Below are 8752 nucleotides of genomic sequence, written 5' to 3' on the forward strand. Positions count from 1 at the left end.
CCCCCTTTATTTCTGATAACTAGTATGAATTCTCACCCCTCTCGCTTTGAGTTTGGTTCTAATTTTGTTGCAAGGAATGGAAGCTATAACAGGACTATGCATCAAGGTCTAAGCAATCAAAGATGGATGGAGCCAAAAGGATCTGATCACCCCTTTAGGCAACAACACCCTCCTAGATATCATGGATAGAGACCATTCTACAATGCATACCCAACTGATTTGGTGGACCACCTTGTAGCTACCAACAAGCCCCACCCTATGCTCAGAGACCATCCTCTCAACATAGTTTCAACCCACCATATTCACAAGCTTCTTTTCACCATTCACTACCACATGACCCTTATCAACTCCAATGCCAATCCAATTACTCCCAAGAACCACCAATCCCCTATGCACCATGTCCATATCCATCAAGCCAAAAGTCACAAGTTCGCTTCGAAGAATTAGTAAACCAATTTAATGCAACCCTTCATCAACTGGAGCAAGCAATAAATCAATTATCTTCCAGACGTTCAGTCACTCAACAGACTCCCATGGCTTCATGTGGGGAATCTAATGAAGAACGCAGCACGAAAAAGACACTAGAAGCTCCAGTGGACAGTATAGAGCATAACTTCGTACTAGAACAAATAGAGGAAGCTGTCATTGTAGAAGAAGAAGAGTTGGTTGAAGATTTAGGAAATGCCAAACCGCCACCTGAATCCAGAGTTGTGAAGAATTCCATCAAGGATGTTACAATTGATGCTAAAGAGGATGTTGCGCAGCCTCCAATGCAGATATCTTATGAAGAATTGGACGGAATAACCCAAGAAGCAAGTTTCCTTGATGACGATGATCATGAGTCGAGTTTTCTTAGCAATGAACTTGCATCCGCAAGTGAATTCTTTGAGACGGAAGAATCTTCCCAAAGTGAATACGAAGCTGATGCAGGGGTCGACTTTTCTCAACCTCCAGATTATGACTTCAGTGACGAGGAAGATATCAGTGACTTTGATCAAGACATGGTTGAAATGAAAGAAATTTGCAAAGAAGTGGAGGAATTCACTGAAGACCACAAGGGAGTAGAGCTTGCAGAACCACTGGAAACACTTATCCCAAGGCCACTGCCACCCAACTCCAACTTCAAGTGGGTAAAATCCTTGACTTTCATCTTTACTATTCCACTTGAATATGGTTTACTTGAAACAGATGGCCAGCTTAGAGCTCTTTGCGGCTTTAAGAGTAAGAGGGAAATGGCTCGTACTCCGAGCTGGTGCACAAGGTTCAATAAGGTTCCACGCTTCAACTCGAAGTGCACGGATTGGTATCACATTCAATCGAATGGATCTCGGAAAACGTTTGGTCATCTTGGTGAGAATCTGATTTCTAAACCGCCCGGATGGAAAAATATAGATCAAAATGAAGGCGGATTTAAAAGCAAAGTTTGGGATCTTGGAATCTATTCTGACGTTTGTCACCCCGGGAGCCTGAGAACCCGTTTGAAGCTGCTCAAAAGCTTCACTTGCCTAGTTTAGGACCCCGGAGGCTATTGGTATTCCAAACATTGGTGGAGATTTCTGGATGAATTTAAGCATAAGCCACCATAACAGGAAGCTCATCCAATGTCCAACTTAAGGACTTTAACTAAAAGTGCTAGGTGGGAGACAACCTACCATGGTATGGTCATTTCTTTTTCAACTTTTATTTCGTGATGTTTAATCTTATGTTATATTGAACCTGGATGTTATTCGTAAGCACTTCTGTTAGCATTACATACTGCATAACTGCATACTTGCATAAAAAAAATCGCACGTGACGCGACAGCGATGCGTCCGCGTTATAGGTGCGTTAGGAAGAAAATAAATTGAACAGAGAGTCACGCAAAAGCGTGGCTGGACGCATGCCTTTGGCACAACTTAATGAAATAGCCTCCCCACGCGTCCGCGTCACCCACGTGAACGCGTGCCTCAAAATCGACGTATAAAGGGTGTATGGCCGAAAGTTGAGCTAGAATTGGGTTGGACTCGTGCTAGAAGCACAAGCCTTGCCACACGTACGCGTGCCCCGCGCGTCCGCGCCATTTTCAAATTCAGGCCATCCACGCGATCGCGTCAACCACGCGATCGCGTCACCCAAGGATTTGGCAATATGCATTTCAAACAGAGAGTTGCGCGACCGTGAGGCTGCCCTCACGCTAATGGCACAAATCGATCCACGCGACCGCGTGGATGACGCGTCCGTGTCATTTCATAGAAGCGCTATCCGCGCGAACGCGTCACTCACGCGTCCGCGTCACAAGCGCCGCACAACTTATTTAGATCAGCCAAATATCTTATCTTTTCTTCCCCAAATCTAGATAGTTTCTTTCCCTTCTTATTTCTTTCTTCCTTCCTTTCTTTTTCTTTCTTTTTTCTTTTAATTGGTATTGGAAATTTATTTGGGTCATTATTTTGCTTGTGGATTGTTAAGAAATTGTTTGACAATTATATATCATTTTTTAAGGGTGCTGCATGTTCAATTTAATACTTTCCATACCTTATTTAATATGCATGCTTTACGTTTGTGAAAAAGCCCATATGGCATTGTGCATTCTTAATTATTTTATCCTTCTACTATAATGCCTGTTTTTCACAAAACCCTTTCCAATATTTTATTAATTGAGTATAATTGTCAATACAAACGTTATTGTTAGTTTCTCACGACTAATAATACATTATGGTTTTAATGCTTGATCTAAGCTACTCATGCCTTTTGTCAGCATGCCAATAAACATATTGCATCTAATTGCCTCAATTTATCATGCCCTGTTTCCATTGTTGTCCTAATTTCATGGAATCGCGACCATGTGTTAACGACATTCTTCTTTATTTTGGCATGATTATTACTCGTACTGCCCTCTCCCTTGCTCTATCCATTTGACTTGATGTCCGTTTCTCTTCTCCCTTTTCAGGATGGCCACCAGAAAGGGTAAAGAGAAAGACTCTACAACGAGCACCGGCTGAGGAACCACAACCCCCGCCGACCTACACATCTTTGCATACACCAAGGATGGTGCAATCTTTAAGTGTGGGGAGGTCGATACCGATCTCCACGGGTTAGTTAGTCCCTTCTCAACACCAATTTTTATTTTTCATTGTTGCATTTGCATGTTTGTTTGATTTTGTGCATGTTTTACCACTTGGTTGAAGTAACATTTTCTTTTTCAAGAAAACTTTTTATAGAATTTCACTAATTTAAATTAAAAAAAATTGAAAAAAAAAACTTGTTTGAAGAAATATTATTTTAGAACATGGTTTAGAGCTCGAACACGCAAAACCAGTGAGATTTTGAGCCTATTTGATTGGTTGCATCTTATCAACCAATATTTTATTTTTGGTGTGTGTTTTTCTATCTAAAATTGTGATATTTGTCTTGCTTAATTCTATATTTCCATTATTTAATGTATGCATGCACTTATATGATTGAGGCCTCATTTCACTGAGCTTACATACCCATATGGCCTTACCTTTTATTATCCTTTGCAAACCCATGTTGAGCCTATTTTACCCCTTGTTCTTTACTTTAGCTCATCACTAACTCTAAGCGAAAAACAATAATGTGCTTAATTTGAATCCTTGATTAGCTTAGACTAATGAAAGCGCTCATAAATTAAGTGTCGGGAAAGTGGATTTGGAAATGTTTGGTTTGAGAATTGAGTATGTTAGACTGTGTGAAAATGTGAAAAATGTTAAGAACATGTTTATGCATTCAAAATCTTAATCATATGTATAAAAAAATTACTAAGAAAAGAAAAAAAAAAAGAAAAAAAAAGAGCAGAAAAATAAAAAAGGGACAAAATGCCCCAAAGTAAATGGCAATAGCAATGCATATGTACTGTACTCAAAACTTGGAATGCATAAATATGTAGTAAACGCAGTTAATGGGTAGTTATTGATTTTATATTACATGGATTGTCCTAAGTTAGGTGAAAAGTTTATGTTAATTAAGGATTCAGATTTTAGTCCACTTGACCAAATACAATCCTACCTTGACCCTAACCCCATTACAATCCTTAAAAGACCTCTTGATTTGTGTATTGGTGCTTTAAATTTTTGTTGATTGTTAGATGAAGAGCAAGCCTTAGAAAGCAAGATTAGTAGAGAATTGAGAGAATCGAACCTTAAACACCTGAGCGATTAGAGTGCATACACTTCCGGTGAGGGTTCGATGCTCGATTCCTTGTTCCCTGCTTTCATGAGCTATCTTCTTCTTGCAAGTTATCTGTACTTTATTTTTATAATTTGAATTAGTGGAATCCAATTTATGTTTATCTTGGAGAGTTTGTTTACTTTTAACCAAGTAGGTAAAAGTATTTTGCATTTAGCTGCATTCACATAAGTAGGTTGCATTTCATACATCCCACCATTCTACCTTCACTCTTATAGCTTCTCCTGAGCTTAGCATGAGGACATGCTAATGTTTAAGTGTGGGGAGGTTAATAAACCACTATTTTATGGTTTATCTTGTGCTTAATTGAGTGGATTTTATCAATCTTTCATACACTTATTCATACTAAATGCATGGGTTTACATTCTCCTTTTTGATTTTGTGCTATGATTGAAAACATGCTTCTTTGGTCTTAATTTAGCTAATATTAATCCTCTCTTATTACCATTAGATACCTTGATATGTGTGTTAAGTGATTTCAGGGATTACAGGGCAGGAATGGCTCAGAGGATGGAAAGGAAGCATGCAAACGTGGAAGGAATACAAGAAGTTGAAAAAATTGCAAAGTTGTCAGCCTGACCCTCTCACACTAAAACGGTCATAACTTGAGCTACAAAGGTCCAAATAAGATGGTTTCAGTTGCGTTGGAAAGCTAACATCTGGAGCTTCGCAACCATATATAATTTGTCATAGCTGCCCCGAAGTTAGGCGATGCGGACGCGTGAATGACGCGTCCGCGTCGTATCTGCGAATCTCAACCCACGCAAACGCGTGGATGACGCCTCCGCGTCACTTTGCCGCAACCTGTACGAACCAGATTTCACAATCAGCAATTTCTGGGCTGTTTCTAACCCAGTTTTCAGCCTAGAAAACACAGATTAAAAGCTATAAAGTGGGAGAATCCATTAATTCATCATCATACACTCATAACACACTTTTCATAATTTTAGATGTAGTTTTCAGAGAGAGGGTTTCTCTCCCCTCTCTTAGGATTTAGGATTAGGATTTCTATTAGGATTAGGATTGTTTCTTTATACCAGGTTCAATAATTTATGTTTCTCTTCTATTTTTGTTTACTCTGAAATTTTTATTTGTATTTGATTTATGTTGCCCAATTGGCTTATGAACTTTTCCATGTTAGAATTGACATCTCCATGCAATTTGAGGTATTCCATATATTTATGATTTTAATTTAGTTTTCTATATTCTTGGCTCTGGTTGATTAATTGGTGACTCTTGAGTTATCAAACTCATCGTGATTGATAATTGCTATTTTTGCTAATTGAAGTGAATTCCAATAACTCTAGTCCTTTCTTAGGAATTGACTAGGACCTGAGGATCAAACTAATTAGTCCACTTGACAGTTTATTTTACAGTTATTTATTTATTTTACCTGTCAATTAACATACTTCTTCCTTACTTTCAAAACCCCCAATTTACAAGACTCATAACCAATAATAAGAACATACCTCCCTGCAATTCCTTGAGAAGACGACCCGAGGTTTGAATACTTCGGTTATCAATTTATTTAGGGGTTTTGTTACTTGTGACAACCAAATATTTGTACGAAGAGATTTTCTATTGGTTTAGAATCTATACTTACAATGCGACTATATTTTTATAAAATTCTTTACTAGCAAAAATCCTAACGTCAGCGTGCCACTTGAGTTCGAAGGCGTGGCACGCCAAGGTTGACAAGGGACGAGCGTGCCACTTGAAGGATTGAGCGTGGCACACCAAGCCATTTTGAAGGGCACGTGACACGCCGATGAAGCGCCAGCCACATGCCAGCTAAGGAGTCAGGTTTATTGAGTGTTTTCTTTCCCTCCAAAATGTAATTTTTCCTTTTTTACTTTCGTAATTTCTTTATTTTCACTAGGAGTAGTATAAATACCCCCAAAGAGTATTGAAGAGGGGTGAAGCAGTTAGTTCTAGATCCACTTTTACACTCCACTTTTGAGTACTTTTCAAGCTATGAGTAGCTAACTTCCCTCTCATTGGGAAAGGGAGCTCTGTTGTACTTGATGGATTGATAATAGTGAAATTCTTCTTCTCTTCATCTTCTCTTTGATTTGCTAGAAGGAATTTCGGTCTTAATGCTTAGTGTTCAATTATCTTGGAAAAGAGATTGAATGCAATTGGGTTTCATGGGAACCTTGGGAAAGGAAACATGAAACCATGCTTGAAATCCCTTCTCTCACTTGAGTAGAATCTGGGTTTTGGTGATGGGATACGTGGCATATAATTCCCCTCTACCTGGCTCTACAAGGGTGTGTGATATAATCAGGGACCAAGCATATCTCTCTTCATGAGCAATTAGACCAAGGAATTGGCTATTGATCAAGATCTGAGAGATTAGTCACCAAGGGATTGGGGCTCAATCAATCATGATTGCCAAGAGGTCAGTGAGTTGCATGATTGAAGAGGATCTAAGCTAGATTTGATCCAAAGAGACAACATCTCCCAATCTCAATGAATTCCCCCATTCTTATCTATCCATTTCTTTATAGCTTAATTTTACATTCAGCAATTTCCTATTCCTATTTACATTCAAGTCATTTATGATTCAGCACTTTACATTCTGCAATTTCTAATTCTGCACTTTATTGCTTTTCTTTACATTTTAGTCATTTACATTTATGCCATTTACAATTCTGCACTTCACAATCTTATTGATCCGCTTGACTAATTCATCAATCAATTAAAACTGCTTGGATTTGCCAATCTCTGTGGATACGATCCCACTCTACTGTGGGTTATTACTTGGCGATAATTTTGGTGCGCTTGCCAAAAGAACTGATTCACTAAATTTTTAAAAGGGGTAGTGAATTCGATTTATCAGCGGTCTACACCCAAACTTGAATTCTCTTCACCAAGGCTTACAAGCTTAAACCTCCATACCAAAGTTTCACAAGCAAAAATTGAATCACCCCCATTGTTCACCAAAATCACTAAATACACTAACATAACCAATTTCACATATATACATTAATTTAGGGTTCATTAAATTTGATAAATCACAAGGGTTTTAGGTTTTTACCTTAACCCACTGAACTTTGTGATGAATATAACCAATGACCCATAATAGAGCACTCCTAAACAACCAAAATAATAAAATTACTCAAAATCCACAACCAAATTCAAATTCAAAGGGGAAAGCAAAAACTGGTAGAGGTCATTAGAAACTTACTACAATATCTAGATAGAATGGAAGAGGAAGAGAAGAGTAACATGTAGCCGCAAACAGCTCGTCGATTGGAGCTCCGTAGCTCAAGTTATAGTGGTTTGAAGTTGAATGTGAATAGTGCCACCAAAACCCTTTTTCCCTCTTTTATCAAAAGCACTTTCATGGACCTAAGACTTTATATGCACCGGTATTCTTTTTTCAGCACCTTCAAGAATCACAAGTGTTGGAAACCCCCTGTAGGTAATAGCTTTAAAATAAATTGTGATGCAAGTTTATTTTCTGATTTAAGTTTGGCTGGTTTTGACGATGTATTATAAGAGACTTTAATGGAAGTTGGATCTTGGGCTGTTCTGTTAGTTCTTCTTCCTGGTCTATCATCAGATGTGAAATTTTTGCAGTCTGAAGGAGTCTTATCTTAGCCTGAAACTATAGTTTGAAAGACATTGTGTGTGAAACAAATTGTTTGGATGTTCTGCACTTTTTACATTACTTTAGTAGTGAGTACACATTTGAAGTTATTAATTTAGGCACCGTTTGATTATTCTCTATGTCCACAAAAGACATGGACACGGTAGTACATGTTCACCGTTTGTTTGTTGAGACACAATTTTTTTAAGATACGGTTACCCACAAAAAACGTGTATTTTGTGTCTTCTCAAAATGTTGAGGCACGGATTTTTGCCTTGAGACACATATTGAATTAAAGTTTTGGACAATTCTATCCTTATTATTTTTTTGAAAAATCCATACTTATCCTATACTATTAACACCTTCTCTCTTCTTTTCTAATCTCTTTTCTCTTCCCTCTTTGTGTTTTTCTTTCATCTTTTTCTACCCCTTCATCTTCTTATTCATGCCCCAAATAGCAGATTTAATCGTCATCATCATCTTTTTCTCTTTTCTTTTCTGTTCTTTCTTTTTTTACACATCATCTTCTTTTTCACACTCTAGAGGGTGGATCTGGTCTTCGTGTCGATACTTTCCTCACTTCATCTCCAGATCTGTATGTGCTCTTTTATCTGCCTCTTCCATGTGCTTCTGCCTTCATGTTTTTCAAATCGTGCTGCTTTCAGATTTGCCTCTTTTCCAGCCGTGGCGACAATGAGTTTGGATGATGAAAAAAAGTTACACAAAATGAGCCCCCACTTTTTCTTAAAAATTTGTATTTCATGATAATGATAATAAAACACAAGAAAGAGCCAAGTTCAATTACTGCCTCCTTCTCTTCTTTTCAGTTTTTATTTTTTGTTTAATTTTTTCTAATGATTGAATTGCTTATGAATTAGAGACGTTGATGATAGTAATTTGGATTGTAGAAAAATCAATGGTGGTGGTGGAAAGCAATGATGACAGTGGTAGATACAGTATAAGGACAAAAAT

Source organism: Arachis duranensis, chromosome 9 (genome assembly GCF_000817695.3).
Source record: "Arachis duranensis cultivar V14167 chromosome 9, aradu.V14167.gnm2.J7QH, whole genome shotgun sequence".
Taxonomy (NCBI): domain Eukaryota; kingdom Viridiplantae; phylum Streptophyta; class Magnoliopsida; order Fabales; family Fabaceae; genus Arachis; species Arachis duranensis.